The 23761-nt window shown below is 51.2% G+C and overlaps 1 protein-coding gene across 4 annotated transcripts in view; it reads left to right on the top strand.

Annotated features, from left to right (window-relative positions):
- Positions 1–23761, top strand: part of ZNF423 (zinc finger protein 423) — a 231760-nt gene that overhangs the window by 39557 nt on the left and 168442 nt on the right. Inside the window, exon 1 of one of the 4 annotated variants that reach the window (XM_075577002.1) lies at positions 4280–4421. The exons of the other annotated variants lie outside the window; for them this stretch is intronic. The gene's annotated coding sequence lies outside the window, so the exon portion shown is untranslated. Of the gene's footprint in view, positions 1–4279; positions 4422–23761 lie in introns of those variants that run through there. 4 annotated transcript variants of the gene reach the window in all.

Genomic DNA, 23761 nt, shown 5'->3' with positions numbered 1-23761 from the left:
CTGTTCCCTCCTGCATCGCGAACGCCGGCGCCTCTGCTCCCACGCGCGTTCCCGCACCCTATAGACGGCCTCATAGAGGCACATCTATATGATTGCGCCCTCCTGCGCGCCGTCACGATCACCATGGCCGCAGCCTTAAGGGTTAAACAATGAGATTACTTTAGCCCTAGCATGGACGGCCTGTCTGAAGGTCATTTGTTTTGGGCTCAAGGTCGCTAGAAGACGCACGTATTGAAATGACGTCGCATACGCAAATATTACTACTTTAGTGACGCGGAGCATGGCTCGGAAAACCTTTTTATTACGTATTTGGGGACGGATGGGAGTTTTTAATAGTATGCATAGGATAATCCTTTCATTAAATGAAATAAAACATGGATCCGTAACGGCCTGCGCTGAACGTTTAGATCAGGGGTCTCAAACTCCGTCCTCAAAGGCCGCCAACAGGCCAGCTTTTATGGATATCCCTGCGTCAGCACAAATAATTGAGCCACCTGTGCTGAAGCAGGGATATCCATAAAAGATAGCCGGTTGGTGGCCTTTGAGGACGGAGTTTGAGACCCCTGGTTTAGGTTCTTGTTCTGCAGACTTATCCGGGTTACAGGACGGAAAAATGATTTACCACGGGCCAGGGAGCGTTTTACTCTGCGGTTCTGGCCGCGCTCCTGAAACCCGACGCGTCCTCACGCAGCCAGTCTGCGAGTAAAAACTGGCACCCAAAAATGAGTACTAGAAATATTAAATACTTTCTGAGAGTTGCCTTGCAAATATTTATAAATGTAAATTAAGATTCGAGTGGGATCCATTAACCGTGTCCTAGTATTATCCCTCTCTTAGTTCTCTGACCGTAAAGACCCCCAAAAAAAGGCATCATCTATAGTTGATGACATCCGCAATGTTATCTGAGCGCAAATGTAAAATTATCCCCTTTAACATTTTTTTTTTTTTTTTGAGGCTTTGGCCCACAATTATTTTCCCGGCGTAGCCCTGAAGGGAATTGCGTTCGCGGAGAATCTCATTTCCGGCGGTCGGCAGAAATAATGTTCGGAGAACCAGATCATTTTCTCACACTGAACGAGCATACCTGCCTTGAAACTAATTATGCCCGGGAAGCCTTTTTAATTAGATAATCACGAACCAGCTATTAGATTTCTCCGTAAGGTGGCGGAGAATCCGAGTTTGTCCAGTGTCCCGGCAAATGGAAAACCTTTGGAGAGAGCGTTTTAATAAAAAAACAAAAAAACGCAGTTAATACAGTATCTTAACAAACAGCGGTGTTTCAGCTCACGGCCCGTGTCCTTTGTTGTTTGGGGTTTTTGAGTCTACATGGGACTTTTTTTTTTTTTGGTGTTGGTGTAAAACTATATAAAACAAATCTTTCCACTGTGTTAATAAAGGTTGTGATGATGCTGAATAAATTGTGACGTTACTCAAACGGGCAAGTATGCTTCTGAAAATAAAAGGGTGTATGTATCCAGACAAAAGTGCATCAATTCTGGGGCAAAACAAACTGCGTAAAACCCAAGAAAAAAATCCTATTCATTTCAATGTTGGTTTTTTATTTGTTTCTTTCCTTTGATATATATATATATATATATCAGATTATTTTGCACAATAACTGCACCAGTTTGGCTTTCATACATATGCCCCAAATGAGTCAATTGGCACATATAAAATTATCTTGGAGTCGGGAAGGAATTTATTTCCCCCTTATGAGATACATTGGATGATATGACACAGGGGTTTGCGTTTGCCTTCCTCTGGATCCATATACTGTAAGTACGGATATAGCATAAAGTATCTGTCTAAATGTAGCACAGGCTGAACTTGCGTATTTTTTTTTTCCCCCAACCTCATTTACTATGTAGCTATGTATGTTACTATATAACTATCTCGTTTATTACTGGTTGTGTTTTGAGGCTACAAGGGATGCCCCGATTTTGAGTCCTGGCCCTAGATTGGTTAGCTGGTAATTATTGCCTATGTGTGATTGGTGGTAAAGGTTTGGGGTGATACATATACAGTATATCGGGTGTCATTCATGTAGCCGTTTTTCTCAGTCACTCGGTCTTCGCTGCTCAAAGATGCTGTGTGCGCGTGCATGTGCGTGTGCGTGTGCGCGCGTGTGTGCGTGTGTGTGTTTAGGTTCTTTGAATGTGTTTTCTGCGGACCGGCCTGTCAGAGCTCGCCTGCGTTAATTCTCTCTGCGCTGTTAATTTCCATCTCGGAGGAGATGCGGTGTCATTCGTTTGGCCATAATGAAACACTTTAGTCCTGCCACTCGATGATGCATACACACAATAAATACATGTGTGTGTATATCAGGGGCATCTGACAGGGCAAATATATTGTAAGGGCACAGTGGTGCTACCCCATAACGGCACTACGCAGCCACCATTTCCCCTCCATCTTGCTGGGTTCTGCGCCCCCATCCTCCCCCACCCCTGCTCAACAACTCACCATGACTGGAGTCCTGGCACCGGCAATATGGGGTCTGCTTGGGACCCCCAAAAAGCTAGTCACCCCCCCTAAGTACAAATATTAATTATTTTATTTATTTATAAAATATTTTACCAGGAAGTAATACATTGAGAGTTACCTCTCGTTTTCACGCATGTCCTGGGCACAGAGTTAAGACAAATAATACATGGTTACAAATAGTTACATAAGTGAACAGGGTATACATTATATACAAGACATTGCATGCACAGTTAAAGATAATATATATTATAGGCGCACAGTATGTAACAGTTACAGACCAGATTAAAATGTGAGACAGCTTTAGTTTTGAAAGAACTTAGACTGGTGGTGGATGTGAGAGTTTCCGGTAGATTGTTCCAGTTGTGGGGTCCAAGGTAAGAGAAGGAGGAACGGGCGGATACTTTGCTGAACTTTGGGACCATGAACAGTCTTTTGGAGTCTGATCTCAGGTGATAAGTGCTGCATGTGGTAGGGGTGAGAAGCTTGTGCAGATAGATGGGTAGCTTGCCCAGAAAGTATTTGAAGGCAAGACAGGAAAGGTGAACTTTGCGCCTGGACTGGAGTGATGACCAATCTAGTTCTTTGAGCATTTCGCAGTGATGTGTGTTGTAGTTGCATTGGAGAACAAAGCAGCATATAGAATTGTAGAGGGTGTCAAGTTTGCTAAGGTGGGTTTGAGGTGCCGAGCCATATACTATATCTAAATAGTCGATAATTGGAATTAGTATCTGCTGTGCGATACGCTTTCTGACCAGGAGACTTAGGGAGGATTTGTTCCTGTAAAGTACCCCTAGTTTGGCATAGGTTTTGGATGTCAGGGTATCAATGTGCATCCCAAATGTTAAATGGGAGTCAAACCATATGCCCAAGTATTTAAAACTAGTAACAGGAGTTAGGGTGGTGTTAGCATTGGTTCTGATCTGGAGCTCAGTCATTGGAAGCTTTAAATATGTAGCCTTGGTCCCAAATACCATTGTTACAGTCTTGTCCGTGTTTAAAAACAGTTTGTTTTGGGAAATCCAATTTTCGAGTCTCAAAAAGTCAGACTGAAGTATGTGTTGAAGGTCAGAGAGGCTATGGCTGTGCGCATATAGGATTGTGTCATCTGCATACATGTGTATTGAGGCTTCCTTACAAGCTGTGGGAAGATCATTAATGAACACTGAGAAGAGTAGGGGCCCCAGAACAGAGCCTTGCGGGACACCACAGGTGATATCCAGGGGGTTGGAGTTAGAGCCTGAGATGGACACATGTTGGGATCTACCTGATAGGACTGAAACCAGTTTAAAGCATGCTTCCCTATTCCAGAGCTCTGGAGTTTGTTAAGCAGGATAGCATGATCAACAGTATCAAAAGCCTTTGCAAAATCTGGGAATACTGCACCAGTGAGGTGTCCCAGTTCCATTCCACACTGGATTTCATGTACATACGGCCCATACACGCTTGTATACTGCCCACATTCTTAGCCTTGTATCTGTGTGCAAACGTACATATATGTGCACATTATACCCTTCTATAAATGTGGCAGAATTGAAGTAGTTGTGTGTGTGTGTGTGTGTGTGTGTGTGTGTGTGTTTGTGTATACATGTAGAATATTACAGTGCCATGGTAAGTGCTGCCATATGGTGGCTGAGGTAATTTATCGTGGCTCCATCACTAGCCGGCCTGAGAGAAGGGAGAGCAGGGGGAAGGAGTCCAGCTATGGAACAGAAGTCACAAGGGAAACCAGAAGGTGCTTGTGAAATGCTGAGAGGAGGAGGTGGGGGGGTGGGGGGAGCGGGGGTGCTGGCTCCTTCTGTGGAAAGAGCTGCTGGCAGCCAAAGGCAACAGAGAGGAGGCCGTGAGCGAGATCTGCTGGGTGGAAGTGGCCAGATGCACTCACGGGCATGAGTCATGTGTGCCACGGAGAGCCGGGTTACACGTCTTGTGTCAGCTGTTGGGTATGTGCTTCCACTGACTATTCATCAGGGCCTTGCTCTGCAGGCGCAACGTTGGCAAAGTATATATGTAGCACGGGGAAGGGGCCAGTCTGTGTGCCGGCAAAGTATATATGTAGCACAGGGAAGGGGCCAGTCTGTGCTGGCAAAGTATATATGTAGTACGGGGAAGGGGCCAGTCTGTGCTGGCAAAGTATATATGTAGCACAGGGAAGGGGCCAGTCTGTGCTGGCAAAGTATATATGTAGCACGGGGAAGGGGCCAGTCTGTGCTGGCAAAGTATATATGTAGCACGGGGAAGGGGCCAGTCTGTGCTGGCAAAGTATATATGTAGCACGGGGGAAGGGGCCAGTCTGTGCTGGCAAAGTGTATATGTAACACGGGGAAGGGGCCAGTCTGTGCTGGCAAAGTGTATATGTAGCACGGGGGAAGGGGCCAGTCTGTGCTGGCAAAGTATATATGTAGCACGGGGGAAGGGGCCAGTCTGTGCTGGCAAAGTGTATATGTAACACGGGGAAGGGGCCAGTCTGTGCCGGCAAAGTGTATATGTAACACAGGGAAGGGGCCAGTCTGTGCTGGCAAAGTATATATGTAGCACGGGGGAGGGGCCAGTCTGTGCTGGCAAAGTGTATATGTAACACGGGGAAGGGGCCAGTCTGTGCCGGCAAAGTGTATATGTAACACGGGGAAGGGGCCAGCCTGTGTGCTGGCAAAGTATATATGTAGCACGGGGGAGGGGCCAGTCTGTGCCGGCAAAGTATATATGTAGCACGGGGGAGGGGCCAGTCTGTGCTGGCAAAGTATATATGTAGCACGGGGGAGGGGCCAGTCTGTGTGCTGGCAAAGTATATATGTAGCACGGGGGAGGGGCCAGTCTGTGCTGGCAAAATATATATGTAGCACGGGGAAGGGGCCAGTCTGTGCCGGCAAAGTATATATGTAGCACGGGGGAGGGGCCAGTCTGTGCTGGCAAAGTATATATGTAGCACGGGGGAGGGGCCAGTCTGTGCTGGCAAAGTATATATGTAGCACGGGGGAGGGGCCAGTCTGTGTGCTGGCAAAGTATATATGTAGCACGGGGAAGGGGCCAGTCTGTGCTGGCAAAGTATATATGTAGCACGGGGAAGGGGCCAGTCTGTGTGCTGGCAAAGTATATATGTAGCACGGGGGAGGGGCCAGTCTGTGTGCTGGCAAAATATATATGTAACACGGGGAAGGGGCCAGCCTGTGTGCTGGCAAAGTATATATGTAGCACGGGGAAGGGGCCAGTCTGTGTGCTGGCAAAGTATATATGTAACACGGGGAAGGGGCCAGCCTGTGTGCTGGCAAAGTGTATATGTAGCACAGGGAAGGGGCCAGTCTGTGTGCTGGCAAAGTATATATGTAGCACGGGGAAGGGGCCAGTCTGTGCTGGCAAAGTATATATGTAGCACGGGGAAGGGGCCAGCCTGTGTGCTGGCAAAGTATATATGTAGCACGGGGAAGGGGCCAGTCTGTGTGCTGGCAAAGTATATATGTAGCACGGGGGAGGGGCCAGTCTGTGCTGGCAAAGTATATATGTAGCACGGGGAAGGGGCCAGTCTGTGCCGGCAAAGTATATATGTAGCACAGGGAAGGGGCCAGTCTGTGTGCTGGCAAAGTATATATGTAGCACAGGGAAGGGGCCAGTCTGTGTGCTGGCAAAGTATATATGTAGTACGGGGGAGGGGCCAGTCTGTGCTGGCAAAGTATATATGTAGCACGGGGGAGGGGCCAGTCTGTGCTGGCAAAGTATATATGTAGCACAGGGAAGGGGCCAGTCTGTGTGCTGGCAAAGTATATATGTAGCACAGGGAAGGGGCCAGTCTGTGTGCTGGCAAAGTATATATGTAGTACGGGGGAGGGGCCAGTCTGTGCTGGCAAAGTATATATGTAGCACGGGGGAGGGGCCAGTCTGTGCTGGCAAAGTATATATGTAGCACGGGGGAGGGGCCAGTCTGTGTGCTGGCAAAGTATATATGTAGCACGGGGGAGGGGCCAGTCTGTGCTGGCAAAGTATATATGTAGCACGGGGAAGGGGTCAGTCTGTGCTAGCAAAGTATATATGTAGCACAGGGAAGGGGCCAGTCTGTGCTGGCAAAGTATATATGTAGCACGGGGAAGGGGCCAGTCTGTGTGATATATTTGTAGCATGGGGGAAGGGCCAGTCTGTGTGATATATATGTAGCAGGGGGAAGGGGCCAGTCTGTGTGATATATATGTAGCACGGGGAAGGGGCCAGTCTGTGTGATATATATGTAGCACGGGGAAGGGGCCAGTCTGTGTGATATATTTGTAGCATGGGGAAGGGGCCAGTCTGTGTGATATATATGTAGCAGGGGGAAGGGGCCAGTCTGTGTGATATATATGTAGCAGGGGGAAGGGGCCAGTCTGTGTGATATATATGTAGCAGGGGGAAGGGGCCAGTCTGTGTGATATATATGTAGCACAGGGAAGGGCCAGTCTGTGTGATATATATGTAGCACGGGGAAGGGGCCAGTCTGTGTGATAGATATGTAGCACGGGGAAGGGGCCAGTCTGTGTGATATATTTGTAGCATGGGGAAGGGGCCAGTCTGTGTGATATATATGTAGCAGGGGGAAGGGGCCAGTCTGTGTGATATATTTGTAGCATGGGGAAGGGGCCAGTCTGTGTGATATATATGTAGCAGGGGGAAGGGGCCAGTCTGTGTGATATATATGTAGCAGGGGGAAGGGGCCAGTCTGTGTGATATATATGTAGCAGGGGGAAGGGGCCAGTCTGTATGATATATATGTAGCACAGGGAAGGGCCAGTCTGTGTGATAGATATGTAGCACGGGGAAGGGGCCAGTCTGTGTGATATATTTGTAGCATGGGGAAGGGGCCAGTCTGTGTGATATATATGTAGCAGGGGGAAGGGGCCAGTCTGTGTGATATATATGTAGCAGGGGGAAGGGGCCAGTCTGTGTGATATATATGAAGCAGGGGGAAGGGGCCAGTCTGTGTGATATATATGAAGCAGGGGGAAGGGGCCAGTCTGTGATATATATGTAGCACAGGGAAGGGCCAGTCTGTGTGATATATATGTAGCAGGGGGAAGGGGTCAGTCTGTGTGATAGATATGTAGCACAGGGAAGGGCCAGTCTGTGTGATATATATGTAGCACGGGGAAGGGGCCAGTCTGTGTGATATATTTGTAGCATGGGGAAGGGGCCAGTCTGTGTGATATATATGTAGCAGGGGGAAGGGGCCAGTCTGTGTGATATATATGTAGCACGGGGAAGGGGCCAGTCTGTGTGATAAATATGTAGCACGGGGGAAGGGGCCAGTCTGTGTGATATATATGTAGCACGGGGAAGGGGCCAGTCTGTGTGATAAATATGTAGCACGGGGGAAGGGGCCAGTCTGTGTGATATATATGTAGCACGGGGAAGGGGCCAGTCTGTGTGATAAATATGTAGCACGGGGGAAGGGGCCAGTCTGTGTGATATATATGTAGCAGGGGGAAGGGGTCAGTCTGTGTGATAGATATGTAGCACAGGGAAGGGCCAGTCTGTGTGATATATATGTAGCACGGGGAAGGGGCCAGTCTGTGTGATATATTTGTAGCATGGGGAAGGGGCCAGTCTGTGTGATATATATGTAGCAGGGGGAAGGGGCCAGTCTGTGTGATATATATGTAGCACGGGGAAGGGGCCAGTCTGTGTGATAAATATGTAGCACGGGGGAAGGGGCCAGTCTGTGTGATATATATGTAGCACGGGGAAGGGGCCAGTCTGTGTGATAAATATGTAGCACGGGGGAAGGGGCCAGTCTGTGTGATATATATGTAGCACGGGGAAGGGGCCAGTCTGTGTGATAAATATGTAGCACGGGGGAAGGGGCCAGTCTGTGTGATATATATGTAGCAGGGGGAAGGGGCCAGTCTGTGTGATATATATGTAGCAGGGGGAAGGGGTCAGTCTGTGTGATTATATATGTAGCACAGGGAAGGGCCAGTCTGTGTGATATATATGTAGCACGGGGAAGGGGCCAGTCTGTGTGATATATTTGTAGCACGAGGAAGGGGCCAGTCTGTGTGATAAATATGTAGCACGGGGAAGGGGCCAGTCTGTGTGATATATATGTAGCAGGGGGAAGGGGCCAGTCTGTGTGATATATATGTAGCACGGGGAAGGGGCCAGTCTGTGTGATATATATGTAGCAGGGGGAAGGGGCCAGTCTGTGTGATATATATGTAGCACGGGGAAGGGGCCAGTCTGTGTGATATATATGTAGCACGGGGAAGGGGCCAGTCTGTGTGATATATATGTAGCACGGGGAAGGGGCCAGTCTGTGTGATATGTAGCACGGGGAAGGGGCCAGCCTGTGTGATATATATGTAGCACGGGGAAGGGGCCAGCCTGTGTGATATATATGTAGCAGGGGGAAGGGGCCAGTCTGTGTGATATATATGTAGCACGGGGGAGGGGCCAGTCTGTGTGATATATATGTAGCACGGGGGAGGGGCCAGTCTGTGTGATATATATGTAGCACGGGGAAGGGGCCAGTCTGTGTGATATATATGTAGCACGGGGAAGGGGTCAGTCTGTGTGATATATATGTAGCACGGGGAAGGGGCCAGTCTGTGTGATATATATGTAGCAGGGGGAAGGGGCCAGTCTGTGTGATATATATGTAGCACGGGGAAGGGGTCAGTCTGTGTGATATATATGTAGCAGGGGGAAGGGGCCAGTCTGTGTGATATATATGTAGCACGGGGAAGGGGCCAGTCTGTGTGATATATATGTAGCACGGGGAAGGGGTCAGTCTGTGTGATATATATGTAGCACGGGGAAGGGGCCAGTCTGTGTGATATATATGTAGCATGGGGAAGGGGCCAGTCTGTGTGATATATATGTAGCAGGGGGAAGGGGTCAGTCTGTGTGATATATATGTAGCACGGGGAAGGGGCCAGTCTGTGTGATATATATGTAGCAGGGGGAAGGGGCCAGTCTGTGTGATATATATATAGCACGGGGAAGGGGCAGTCTGTGTGATATATATGTAGCACGGGGGAAGGGGCCAGTCTGTGTGATATATATGTAGCACGGGGAAGGGGCCAGTCTGTGCATCGGATACAAGTTCCATTAATATTGTTCCCTTCTATATTCTGGTGTTGGATGTTGAAACCTGTTTCTATTATATGTTTAATAACGATACCTGTGTGACAGGGGGGGTGGGGGCTCGACTCCAGGCATCAAGACACCCCCCCCCCCACCAGGACAGGTCTTAAGGATATCTCAGCTTCAGCACATGTGGCTCCGTCAATGACTGAGCCACCTGTGTTGAAGCAGGGACTGATTGAGCCACCTGTGCTGAAGGAGGGATATCCTTAAAGCCTGACCTGTTGCGGGGTCTTAATGACTGGAGTTGAGAACCCTGCTGTATGGAATTAAGGGAGCAAACTCTGCCCTGCAGTTCCCACGAGGCCGCCCAATCCAACCAGTGTCCGAGCAGCACAATGGACATAGAACTAGCAATCGGAATCTGCAGAGCCTCCCAAGCACCCATCACATTGTTACTGCAGAGCCTCCCAAGCACCCATCACATTGTTACTGCAGAGCCTCCCAAGCAGCCCCATCACATTGTTACTGCAGAGCCTCCCAAGCAGCCCCATCACATTGTTACTGCAGAGCCTCCCAAGCAGCCCCATCACATTGTTACTGCAGAGCCTCCCAAGCACCCATCACATTGTTACTGCAGAGCCTTCCAAGCAGCCCCATCACATTGTTACTGCAGAGCCTCCCAAGCAGCCCCATCACATTGTTACTGCAGAGCCTCCCAAGCACCTATCACATTGTTACTGCAGAGCCTCCCAAGCACCCATCACATTGTTACTGCAGAGCCTCCCAAGCACCCATCACATCGTTACTGCAGAGCCTCCCAAGCAGCCCATCACATCGTTACTGCAGAGCCTCCCAAGCACCCATCACATTGTTACTGCAGAGCCTCCCAAGCACCCATCACATCGTTACTGCAGAGCCTCCCAAGCACCCATCACATCGTTACTGCAGAGCCTCCCAAGCACCCATCACATTGTTACTGCAGAGCCTCCCAAGCACCCATCATATTGTTACTGCAGAGCCTCCCAAGCACCCATCACATTGTTACTGCAGAGCCTCCCAAGCAGCCCATCACATCGTTGCTGCAGAGCACCCCAAGCACCCATCACATTGTTACTGCAGAGCCTCCCAAGCACCCATCACATTGTTACTGCAGAGCCTCCCAAGCACCCATCACATCGTTACTGCAGAGCCTCCCAAGCACCCATCACATCGTTACTGCAGAGCCTCCCAAGCAGCCCCATCACATTGTTACTGCAGAGCCTCCCAAGCAGCTCCATCACATTGTTACTGCAGAGCCTCCCAAGCAGCCCCATCACATTGTTACTGCAGAGCCTCCCAAGCAGCCCCATCACATTGTTACTGCAGAGCCTCCCAAGCAGCCCCATCACATTGTTACTGCAGAGCCTCCCAAGCAGCCCATCACATTGTTACTGCAGAGCCTCCCAAGCACCCATCACATTGTTACTGCAGAGCCTCCCAAGCAGCCCCATCACATCGTTACTGCAGAGCCTCCCAAGCAGCCCATCACATTGTTACTGCAGAGCCTCCCAAGCAGCCCCATCACATTGTTACTGCAGAGCCTCCCAAGCAGCCCCATCACATTGTTACTGCAGAGCCTCCCAAGCAGCCCCATCACATCGTTACTGCAGAGCCTCCCAAGCAGCCCCATCACATTGTTACTGCAGAGCCTCCCAAGCACCCATCACATTGTTACTGCAGAGCCTCCCAAGCAGCCCATCACATCGTTACTGCAGAGCCTCCCAAGCACCCATCACATTGTTACTGCAGAGCCTCCCAAGCAGCCCCATCACATTGTTACTGCAGAGCCTCCCAAGCACCCATCACATCGTTACTGCAGAGCCTCCCAAGCAGCCCCATCACATTGTTACTGCAGAGCCTCCCAAGCAGCCCATCACATCGTTACTGCAGAGCCTCCCAAGCAGCCCATCACATTGTTACTGCAGAGCCTCCCAAGCACCCATCACATCGTTACTGCAGAGCCTCCCAAGCACCCATCACATCGTTACTGCAGAGCCTCCCAAGCACCCCCATCACATCGTTACTGCAGAGCCTCCCAAGCAGCCCATCACATCGTTACTGCAGAGCCTCCCAAGCACCCCCATCACATCGTTACTGCAGAGCCTCCCAAGCACCCATCACATCGTTACTGCAGAGCCTCCCAAGCACCCATCACATTGTTACTGCAGAGCCTCCCAAGCAGCCCATCACATTGTTACTGCAGAGCCTCCCAAGCACCCATCACATTGTTACTGCAGAGCCTCCCAAGCAGCCCCATCACATTGTTACTGCAGAGCCTCCCAAGCAGCCCCATCACATTGTTACTGCAGAGCCTCCCAAGCACCCATCACATCGTTACTGCAGAGCCTCCCAAGCAGCCCATCACATCGTTACTGCAGAGCCTCCCAAGCAGCCTCATCACATTGTTACTGCAGAGCCTCCCAAGCAGCCCCATCACATCGTTACTGCAGAGCCTCCCAAGCAGCCCATCACATCGTTACTGCAGAGCCTCCCAAGCAGCCCCATCACATTGTTACTGCAGAGCCTCCCAAGCAGCCCCATCACATTGTTACTGCAGAGCCTCCCAAGCAGCCCATCACATCGTTACTGCAGAGCCTCCCAAGCAGCCCCATCACATTGTTACTGCAGAGCCTCCCAAGCACCCATCACATTGTTACTGCAGAGCCTCCCAAGCAGCCCCATCACATCGTTACTGCAGAGCCTCCCAAGCAGCTCCATCACATTGTTACTGCAGAGCCTCCCAAGCAGCCCCATCACATTGTTACTGCAGAGCCTCCCAAGCAGCCCCATCACATTGTTACTGCAGAGCCTCCCAAGCAGCCCATCACATCGTTACTGCAGAGCCTCCCAAGCAGCCCCATCACATTGTTACTGCAGAGCCTCCCAAGCACCCATCACATTGTTACTGCAGAGCCTCCCAAGCAGCCCATCACATCGTTACTGCAGAGCCTCCCAAGCACCCATCACATTGTTACTGCAGAGCCTCCCAAGCAGCCCCATCACATTGTTACTGCAGAGCCTCCCAAGCACCCATCACATCGTTACTGCAGAGCCTCCCAAGCAGCCCCATCACATTGTTACTGCAGAGCCTCCCAAGCAGCCCATCACATCGTTACTGCAGAGCCTCCCAAGCAGCCCATCACATTGTTACTGCAGAGCCTCCCAAGCACCCATCACATCGTTACTGCAGAGCCTCCCAAGCACCCATCACATCGTTACTGCAGAGCCTCCCAAGCAGCCCCATCACATCGTTACTGCAGAGCCTCCCAAGCACCCCCATCACATCGTTACTGCAGAGCCTCCCAAGCACCCATCACATCGTTACTGCAGAGCCTCCCAAGCAGCCTCATCATATTGTTACTGCAGAGCCTCCCAAGCAGCCCATCACATTGTTACTGCAGAGCCTCCCAAGCAGCCCATCACATTGTTACTGCAGAGCCTCCCAAGCACCCATCACATTGTTACTGCAGAGCCTCCCAAGCAGCCCCATCACATTGTTACTGGAGAGCCTCCCAAGCAGCCCCATCACATTGTTACTGCAGAGCCTCCCAAGCACCCATCACATCGTTACTGCAGAGCCTCCCAAGCAGCCCCATCACATCGTTACTGCAGAGCCTCCCAAGCAGCCCCATCACATTGTTACTGCAGAGCCTCCCAAGCAGCCCATCACATCGTTACTGCAGAGCCTCCCAAGCAGCCCCATCACATTGTTACTGCAGAGCCTCCCAAGCAGCCCCATCACATCGTTACTGCAGAGCCTCCCAAGCAGCCCATCACATTGTTACTGCAGAGCCTCCCAAGCAGCCCATCACATTGTTACTGCAGAGCCTCCCAAGCAGCCCATCACATCGTTACTGCAGAGCCTCCCAAGCAGCCCCATCACATCGTTACTGCAGAGCCTCCCAAGCAGCCCCATCACATTGTTACTGCAGAGCCTCCCAAGCACCCATCACATTGTTACTGCAGAGCCTCCCAAGCACCCATCACATTGTTACTGCAGAGCCTCCCAAGCACCCATCACATCGTTACTGCAGAGCCTCCCAAGCAGCCCATCACATCGTTACTGCAGAGCCTCCCAAGCAGCCCATCACATTGTTACTGCAGAGCCTCCCAAGCAGCCCATCACATCGTTACTGCAGAGCCTCCCAAGCAGCCATCACATTGTTACTGCAGAGCCTCCCAAGCAGCCCATCACATTGTTACTGCAGAGCCTCCCAAGCAGCCCATCACATTGTTACTGCAGAGCCTCCCAAGCAGCCCATCACATCGTTACTGCAGAGCCTCCCAAGCAGCCCCAGCACATCGTTACTGCAGAGCCTCCCAAGCAGCCTCATCATATTGCTACTGCAGAGCCTCCCAAGCAGCCCCATCACATTGTTACTGCAGAGCCTCCCAAGCAGCCCCATCACATTGTTACTGCAGAGCCTCCCAAGCACCCATCACATTGTTACTGCAGAGCCTCCCAAGCAGCCTCATCATATTGTTACTGCAGAGCCTCCCAAGCAGCCCCATCACATTGTTACTGCAGAGCCTCCCAAGCAGCCCATCACATTGTTACTGCAGAGCCTCCCAAGCAGCCCATCATATCGTTACTGCAGAGCCTCCCAAGCAGCCTCATCACATTGTTACTGCAGAGCCTCCCAAGCAGCCCATCACATTGTTACTGCAGAGCCTCCCAAGCAGCCCATCATATCGTTACTGCAGAGCCTCCCAAGCAGCCCCATCACATTGTTACTGCAGAGCCTCCCAAGCAGCCCCATCACATCGTTACTGCAGAGCCTCCCAAGCAGCCCCATCACATTGTTACTGCAGAGCCTCCCAAGCAGCCCTATCACATTGTTACTGCAGAGCCTCCCAAGCAGCCCCATCACATTGTTACTGCAGAGCCTCCCAAGCAGCCCATCACATTGTTACTGCAGAGCCTCCCAAGCAGCCCCATCACATTGTTACTGCAGAGCCTCCCAAGCAGCCCATCACATTGTTACTGCAGAGCCTCCCAAGCAGCCTCATCATATTGTTACTGCAGAGCCTCCCAAGCACCCATCACATTGTTACTGCAGAGCCTCCCAAGCAGCCCCATCACATTGTTACTGCAGAGCCTCCCAAGCACCCATCACATTGTTACTGCAGAGCCTCCCAAACAGCCCCATCACATTGTTACTGCAGAGCCTCCCAAGCAGCCCCATCACATTGTTACTGCAGAGCCTCCCAAGCAGCCCATCACATTGTTACTGCAGAGCCTCCCAAGCAGCCCATCACATCGTTACTGCAGAGCCTCCCAAGCACCCATCACATTGTTACTGCAGAGCCTCCCAAGCAGCCTCATCATATTGTTACTGCAGAGCCTCCCAAGCAGCCCCATCACATTGTTACTGCAGAGCCTCCCAAGCACCCATCACATTGTTACTGCAGAGCCTCCCAAGCACCCATCACATTGTTACTGCAGAGCCTCCCAAGCAGCCTCATCATATTGTTACTGCAGAGCCTAACAAGCACCCATCACATTGTTACTGCAGAGCCTCCCAAGCAGCCCATCACATTGTTACTGCAGAGCCTCCCAAGCAGCCCCATCATATTGTTACTGCAGAGCCTCCCAAGCAGACCCATCACATTGTTACTGCAGAGCCTCCCAAGCAGCCCATCACATTGTTACTGCAGAGCCTCCAAAGCAGCCCCATCACATTGTTACTGCAGAGCCTCCCAAGCAGCCCCATCACATTGTTACTGCAGAGCCTCCCAAGCAGCCCCATCACATTGTTACTGGAGAGCCTCCCAAGCAGCCCATCACATCGTTACTGCAGAGCCTCCCAAGCACCCATCACATTGTTACTGCAGAGCCTCCCAAGCAGCCCATCACATCGTTACTGCAGAGCCTCCCAAGCAGCCCCATCACATCGTTACTGCAGAGCCTCCCAAGCAGCCCCATCACATTGTTACTGCAGAGCCTCCCAAGCACCCATCACATTGTTACTGCAGAGCCTCCCAAGCACCCATCACATTGTTACTGCAGAGCCTCCCAAGCAGCCCCATCACATCGTTACTGCAGAGCCTCCCAAGCAGCTCCATCACATCGTTACTGCAGAGCCTCCCAAGCAGCCCCATCACATCGTTACTGCAGAGCCTCCCAAGCAGCCCCATCACATCGTTACTGCAGAGCCTCCCAAGCACCCATCACATTGTTACTGCAGAGCCTCCCAAGCAGCCCATCACATTGTTACTGCAGAGCCTCCCAAGCAGCCCCATCACATCGTTACTGCAGGGCCTCCCAAGCACCCATCACATTGTTACTGCAGAGCCTCCCAAGCACCCATCACATTGTTACTGCAGAGCCTCCCAAGCAGCCCATCACATTGTTACTGCAGAGCCTCCCAAGCAGCCCATCACATCGTTACTGCAGGGCCTCCCAAGCACCCATCACATTGTTACTGCAGAGCCTCCCAAGCACCCATCACATTGTTACTGCAGAGCCTCCCAAGCACCCATCACATTGTTACTGCAGAGCCTCCCAAGCACCCATCACATTGTTACTGCAGAGCCTCCCAAGCACCCATCACATCGTTACTGCAGAGCCTCCCAAGCAGCCCCATCACATTGTTACTGCAGAGCCTCCCAAGCAGCCCCATCACATGGTTACTGCAGAGCCTCCCAAGCAGCCCCATCACATTGTTACTGCAGAGCCTCCCAAGCACCCATCACATTGTTACTGCAGAGCCTCCCAAACAGCCCCATCACATTGTTACTGCAGAGCCTCCCAAGCAGCCCCATCACATTGTTACTGCAGAGCCTCCCAAGCAGCCTCATCATATTGTTACTGCAGAGCCTCCCAAGCAGCCCCATCATATTGTTACTGCAGAGCCTCCCAAGCAGCCCCATCACATTGTTACTGCAGAGCCTCCCAAGCAGCCCCATCACATTGTTACTGCAGAGCCTCCCAAGCAGCCCCATCACATCGTTACTGCAGAGCCTCCCAAGCAGCCCCATCACATTGTTACTGCAGAGCCTCCCAAGCACCCATCACATTGTTACTGCAGAGCCTCCCAAGCAGCCCCATCACATTGTTACTGCAGAGCCTCCCAAACAGCCCCATCACATCGTTACTGCAGAGCCTCCCAAGCAGCCCCATCACATCGTTACTGCAGAGCCTCCCAAGCAGCCCCATCACATTGTTACTGCAGAGCCTCCCAAGCACCCATCACATCGTTACTGCAGAGCCTCCCAAGCAGCCCCATCACATTGTTACTGCAGAGCCTCCCAAACAGCCCCATCACATCGTTACTGCAGAGCCTCCCAAGCAGCCCCATCACATTGTTACTGCAGAGCCTCCCAAGCAGCCCCATCACATTGTTACTGCAGAGCCTCCCAAGCAGCTCCATCACATTGTTACTGCAGAGCCTCCCAAGCAGCCCCATCACATTGTTACTGCAGAGCCTCCCAAGCAGCCCCATCACATTGTTACTGCAGAGCCTCCCAAGCACCCATCACATTGTTACTGCAGAGCCTCCCAAGCACACATCACATTGTTACTGCAGAGCCTCCCAAGCACACATCACATTGTTACTGCAGAGCCTCCCAAGCAGCCCCATCACATTGTTACTGCAGAGCCTCCCAAGCACCCATCACATTGTTACTGCAGAGCCTCCCAAGCAGCCCCATCACATTGTTACTGCAGAGCCTCCCAAACAGCCCCATCACATCGTTACTGCAGAGCCTCCCAAGCAGCCCCATCACATCGTTACTGCAGAGCCTCCCAAGCAGCCCCATCACATCGTTACTGCAGAGCCTCCCAAGCAGCCCCATCACATTGTTACTGCAGAGCCTCCCAAGCAGCCTCATCATATTGTTACTGCAGAGCCTCCCAAGCAGCCCATCATATCGTTACTGCAGAGCCTCCCAAGCAGCCCCATCACATTGTTACTGCAGAGCCTCCCAAGCAGCCTCATCATATTGTTACTGCAGAGCCTCCCAAGCAGCCTCATCATATTGTTACTGCAGAGCCTCCCAAGCAGCCCCATCACATTGTTACTGCAGAGCCTCCCAAGCAGCCCATCACATCGTTACTGCAGAGCCTCCCAAGCAGCCCCATCACATTGTTACTGCAGAGCCTCCCAAGCAGCCCCATCACATTGTTACTGCAGAGCCTCCCAAGCAGCCCATCACATTGTTACTGCAGATCCTCCCAAGCAGCCCATCACATTGTTACTGCAGAGCCTCCCAAGCAGCCCCATCACATCGTTACTGCAGAGCCTCCCAAGCACCCATCACATTGTTACTGCAGAGCCTCCCAAGCAGCCCCATCACATTGTTACTGCAGAGCCTCCCAAGCACCCATCACATTGTTACTGCAGAGCCTCCCAAGCACCCATCACATTGTTACTGCAGAGCCTCCCAAGCAGCCCATCACATTGTTACTGCAGAGCCTCCCAAGCAGCCCCATCACATCGTTACTGCAGAGCCTCCCAAGCACCCATCACATTGTTACTGCAGAGCCTCCCAAGCAGCCCATCACATTGTTACTGCAGAGCCTCCCAAGCAGCCCATCACATTGTTACTGCAGAGCCTCCCAAGCAGCCCCATCACATTGTTACTGCAGAGCCTCCCAAGCAGCCCATCACATTGTTACTGCAGAGCCTCCCAAGCAGCCCCATCACATTGTTACTGCAGAGCCTCCCAAGCAGCCCCATCACATCGTTACTGCAGAGCCTCCCAAGCACCCATCACATTGTTACTGCAGAGCCTCCCAAGCAGCCCCATCACATTGTTACTGCAGAGCCTCCCAAGCAGCCCATCACATTGTTACTGCAGGGCCTCCCAAGCACCCATCACATTGTTACTGCAGAGCCTCCCAAGCAGCCCCATCACATTGTTACTGCAGAGCCTCCCAAGCACCCATCACATTGTTACTGCAGAGCCTCCCAAGCAGCCCATCACATTGTTACTGCAGAGCCTCCCAAGCAGCCCCATCACATTGTTACTGCAGAGCCTCCCAAGCAGCCCATCACATTGTTACTGCAGAGCCTCCCAAGCAGCCCCATCACATTGTTACTGCAGAGCCTCCCAAGCAGCCCCATCACATTGTTACTGCAGAGCCTCCCAAGCACCCATCACATTGTTACTGCAGAGCCTCCCAAGCACCCATCACATTGTTACTGCAGAGCCTCCCAAGCACCCATCACATTGTTACTGCAGAGCCTCCCAAGCAGCCCCATCACATTGTTACTGCAGAGCCTCCCAAGCAGCCCCATCACATCGTTACTGCAGAGCCTCCCAAGCAGCCCATCACATTGTTACTGCAGAGCCTCCCAAGCAGCCCCATCACATTGTTACTGCAGAGCCTCCCAAGCAGCCCCATCACATCGTTACTGCAGAGCCTCCCAAGCACCCATCACATTGTTACTGCAGAGCCTCCCAAGCACCCATCACATTGTTACTGCAGAGCCTCCCAAGCACCCATCACATTGTTACTGCAGAGCCTCCCAAGCAGCCCCATCACATTGTTACTGCAGAGCCTCCCAAGCAGCCCCATCACATCGTTACTGCAGAGCCTCCCAAGCAGCCCCATCACATCGTTACTGCAGAGCCTCCCAAGCAGCCCCATCACATTGTTACTGCAGAGCCTCCCAAGCACCCATCACATTGTTACTGCAGAGCCTCCCAAGCACCCATCACATTGTTACTGCAGAGCCTCCCAAGCAGCCCATCACATTGTTACTGCAGAGCCTCCCAAGCACCCATCACATCGTTACTGCAGAGCCTCCCAAGCAGCCTCATCATATTGTTACTGCAGAGCCTCCCAAGCACCCATCACATTGTTACTGCAGAGCCTCCCAAGCAGCCCCATCACATTGTTACTGCAGAGCCTCCCAAGCAGCCCCATCACATCGTTACTGCAGAGCCTCCCAAGCAGCCCCATCACATTGTTACTGCACAGCCTCCCAAGCAGCCCATCACATTGTTACTGCAGAGCCTCCCAAGCAGCCCCATCACATTGTTACTGCAGAGCCTCCCAAGCAGCCCCATCACATTGTTACTGCAGAGCCTCCCAAGCAGCCCCATCACATTGTTACTGCAGAGCCTCCCAAGCAGCCCATCACATTGTTACTGCAGAGCCTCCCAAGCAGCCTCATCATATTGTTACTGCAGAGCCTCCCAAGCACCCATCACATTGTTACTGCAGAGCCTCCCAAGCAGCCTCATCATATTGTTACTGCAGAGCCTCCCAAGCACCCATCACATTGTTACTGCAGAGCCTCCCAAGCAGCCCCATCACATTGTTACTGCAGAGCCTCCCAAGCAGCCCCATCACATCGTTACTGCAGAGCCTCCCAAGCAGCCCCATCACATTGTTACTGCAGAGCCTCCCAAGCAGCCCATCACATTGTTACTGCAGAGCCTCCCAAGCAGCCCCATCACATTGTTACTGCAGAGCCTCCCAAGCAGCCCCATCACATTGTTACTGCAGAGCCTCCCAAGCAGCCCCATCACATTGTTACTGCAGAGCCTCCCAAGCAGCCCATCACATTGTTACTGCAGAGCCTCCCAAGCACCCATCACATTGTTACTGCAGAGCCTCCCAAGCAGCCTCATCATATTGTTACTGCAGAGCCTCCCAAGCACCCATCACATTGTTACTGCAGAGCCTCCCAAGCAGCCCCATCACATTGTTACTGCAGAGCCTCCCAAGCAGCCCCATCACATCGTTACTGCAGAGCCTCCCAAGCAGCCCCATCACATTGTTACTGCAGAGCCTCCCAAGCAGCCCATCACATTGTTACTGCAGAGCCTCCCAAGCAGCCCCATCACATTGTTACTGCAGAGCCTCCCAAGCAGCCCCATCACATTGTTACTGCAGAGCCTCCCAAGCAGCCCATCACATTGTTACTGCAGAGCCTCCCAAGCACCCATCACATTGTTACTGCAGAGCCTCCCAAGCAGCCCCATCACATTGTTACTGCAGAGCCTCCCAAGCAGCCCATCACATTGTTACTGCAGAGCCTCCCAAGCACCCATCACATTGTTACTGCAGAGCCTCCCAAGCACCCATCACATCGTTACTGCAGAGCCTCCCAAGCAGCCCCATCACATTGTTACTGGAGTAGCCGTGGTGTGTGGACACCGGACAATTAAAGCCCCGATGTAATTGGGTGCACGCTCGCATGGAGGGCAGCGGCCCGACTTCTCACTAGTTTAATGGGTTTGCACCAGCGGAAACTCAATATACATTGTAATTTCAAATGAACAGAGTACAACACGAGGGGCTTTTAATAGGATGGCCGTAATGAAAGGCAGAATAGATTGGGGGGGGGGGGGGGTGGTGCAGAGGTTCTGGTCAGTGGGCTGATGGAGTCGGGGAGTTACCTGCTCTCCCAGTGTGTGGTGGTGGGGGGGGGGGGGGAGTGAGAGGAGACGGGCTATTTACTCGCTGCGTGTGCAAGAGTTAAAGGAATGCCATGCACAGAAGCTAATGAAACTCTTATCTGGGATTGGCGCCCTGCAGCCGCCTGCGGTTAACCATTCCGCTGCCAGAATGGCCAGCTGCACATGATTTCACCTTGGTCCTGTGAAGGGTTGACCTCTGACTCCTTAGCTCAGGGGCTGGGCAACTCCAGTCCTCAAAGGTCACCAACAGGTTAGGTTTTCAGGATATCCCTGCTTCAGCACAGGTGGCTCAGTCAAAGACTGCAACCGGGCTGAAGCAGGGATATCCTTAAAACCTGACCTGTTGGAGGCCCTTGAAGACTGGAGTTTCCCACCCCTGCTGTAGGTACATGTCATAGTTACAGAAGTGTCAAATAGTTTTGAAATACTTTTCAGAGGAAGTCGCCTGTATGGAATGACGAGCCCAGGTTATTTTCCAAGCTTGACCCCCAGGCAGTACCCCCGGGCAGTACCCCCGGGCAGTACCCCCGGGCAGTGTGCCATCCCAACCCCAAGAGGAATCCCAAGACGTGATGCTATTTCATTCTAAAAAGATGTGTGTGTGTCAATATGTATGTGTGTGTATGTATGTGTGTATATCATAGATATATCTATCTAATATATATATCTCTTGTTTAGATCACTGAAAATCTTTTGTCTGTACGTCTATATCAGCCAAACCTGCCTTTCCCCATTATCTCTTAGCATACAATGATTCCACTGCAGCAAGGGATTCTGGGTGACGCCATGCAAACGAAGACACCGTGTGCCACCTTTTTTTTTAGCTTTCCATTTTAACATGGACCCCAATGTACAAGAAGCTTAAGGTGACACTGTGCTCATTTGCATGAGATTACCCAGAATCCCTGGCTGCAGAGGAAGCATTGTTTCCTAAGCGACCGTGTGGAAGGGCAGAGCTGCAGGCCTGTCTGAGGCGTGCGACTGTATCAACAAGTGGCATTTTAATTCACTGTACAGGGGGAGGGTTTTTGTCACTTTACATGGCGAACATATGTTATTATAATAATATTTATCACCGTTTGCGTCTCTCTGCGCTGTTTTTTTTTTGGGCGCCCTCCAAAGGCCTTCATATCTAAAGAGGCAAATGTGTGAATTCTGCGTGGGGTGTAATAAACGGTTCTGCAACGGAATGAGCAGTGCGCATAAACCCCTCTTTCTCTGATACATCCGTAAATTGGATGTGGTTAAGTCCTGGAGCAGTTGAACGATATCCAGGACAATCGGTTTCCACTTTGCTGAGAATAAAACATTGCCCAAAACAGCATATTTTCCCCCATCATTACCAACTTTTTTGTGCACTGTGCTATATTACCAGGCTAATGCCTTTTTAATGTGGTTTTTATTTTAATGCGCTTTATCTTAATTGTCTCTGGTTTTTAAAGTGCTTAAATACGAGACCGAGGATTTTGGGTCAGGGCACGAAGTTACCCCTTTAATTACTGATTATTACTTCTCACTCCAGCACCGTTTACAAACGAGCGAGCGCGGGGAATGGCGCGTCCAAAAGTGCACATCATGTAAATTAGGGTTAATTAGAACCTCTCCCAAATAGCTGACGCCTCATCAGCAAGAGGGGCGGCGGCAAGTAAATAAATCTAATTTCCCTTCTCCCGAACTCTTTGCGAGCTTAATTACTATAACGAGAACATTTCTTATTTTCATTAGGGAGAGCGGGTCGTTATTAGCCGTGTCTGGTGGCTGCTCCCCACCTTTTTGCCGTGCGTCCCCCCCCAGAGGCGCGGGAGAGGACCTGACGAGTGCGTATCATATGCTGACGAGCCCAATTAAAAGGGTTTTTGATATTTTGTATTTTCAAAGCTTCTCCCAATGTTTGCGCAAAACACGCGGTTTCTAATTAGATTAATTAAACGGGTGTTATGTTAATGCACGGAGCTCTCCGGAACATATTCGCTGCCAAAGGGGCCTTTATGGGTAGTAATAAAGGCTATAGAAAATGGGGTTATAATTGATGTGCTTATTTGTGTGTGTGTATTAATATATAATAATAATTAATATATATTATTACATTTTTCTGCCACGTTCTGTGTCACTTGCTGATCTTTACAAAGCTCTTAACACCCTTGCTGCCAAACGTGGCTTGCAAGGCATTGTATGTGTGTGCAAGTATACATGTTTACAGCTATGTTACCCCCCCATCTTACTTACATACATACTCAGACACGCTCGCTCTCAGACAGACACGCTCGCTCTCAGACAGACACGCTCGCTCTCAGACACACACTCGCTCTCAGACACACACTCGCTCTCAGACACACACTCGCTCTCAGACAGACACGCTCGCTCTCAGACAGACACGCTCGCTCTCAGACAGACACGCTCGCTCTCAGACAGACACGCTCGCTCTCAGACAGACACGCTCGCTCTCAGACAGACACGCTCGCTCTCAGACAGACACGCTCGCTCTCAGACAGACACGCTCGCTCTCAGACAGACACGCTCGCTCTCAGACACGCTCACTATTTCATTATATTTTATTTTTGTGCTGCGTAAAAATGCCGCAAGACGTTGAATTCCGATAATATGGGGCTAGAAGCACAAGGCCGAGGGCATGTTGGGCGATAGGTTGTAGCTGTTCTGCACGGTGAATCCTAAAATCAGTAGATCGTCCTTTAAAAAGCGTATTTGGTGTTAAGATGCAATAAATCACACCCTCGAGATAGCTTTGTTATAGTGCTCAAATATTGTCATTTCCACATGCTCCCAGGATTATTTGCAGCTTGTCTGGTGTAGTTTGAGGCCT

Source organism: Ascaphus truei, chromosome 19 (assembly GCF_040206685.1).
Source record: "Ascaphus truei isolate aAscTru1 chromosome 19, aAscTru1.hap1, whole genome shotgun sequence".
Lineage (NCBI taxonomy): Eukaryota > Metazoa > Chordata > Amphibia > Anura > Ascaphidae > Ascaphus > Ascaphus truei.
The sequence above is the reverse complement of the archived record's forward strand: the minus strand, read 5'-3'. Positions and strand labels throughout refer to the sequence as shown.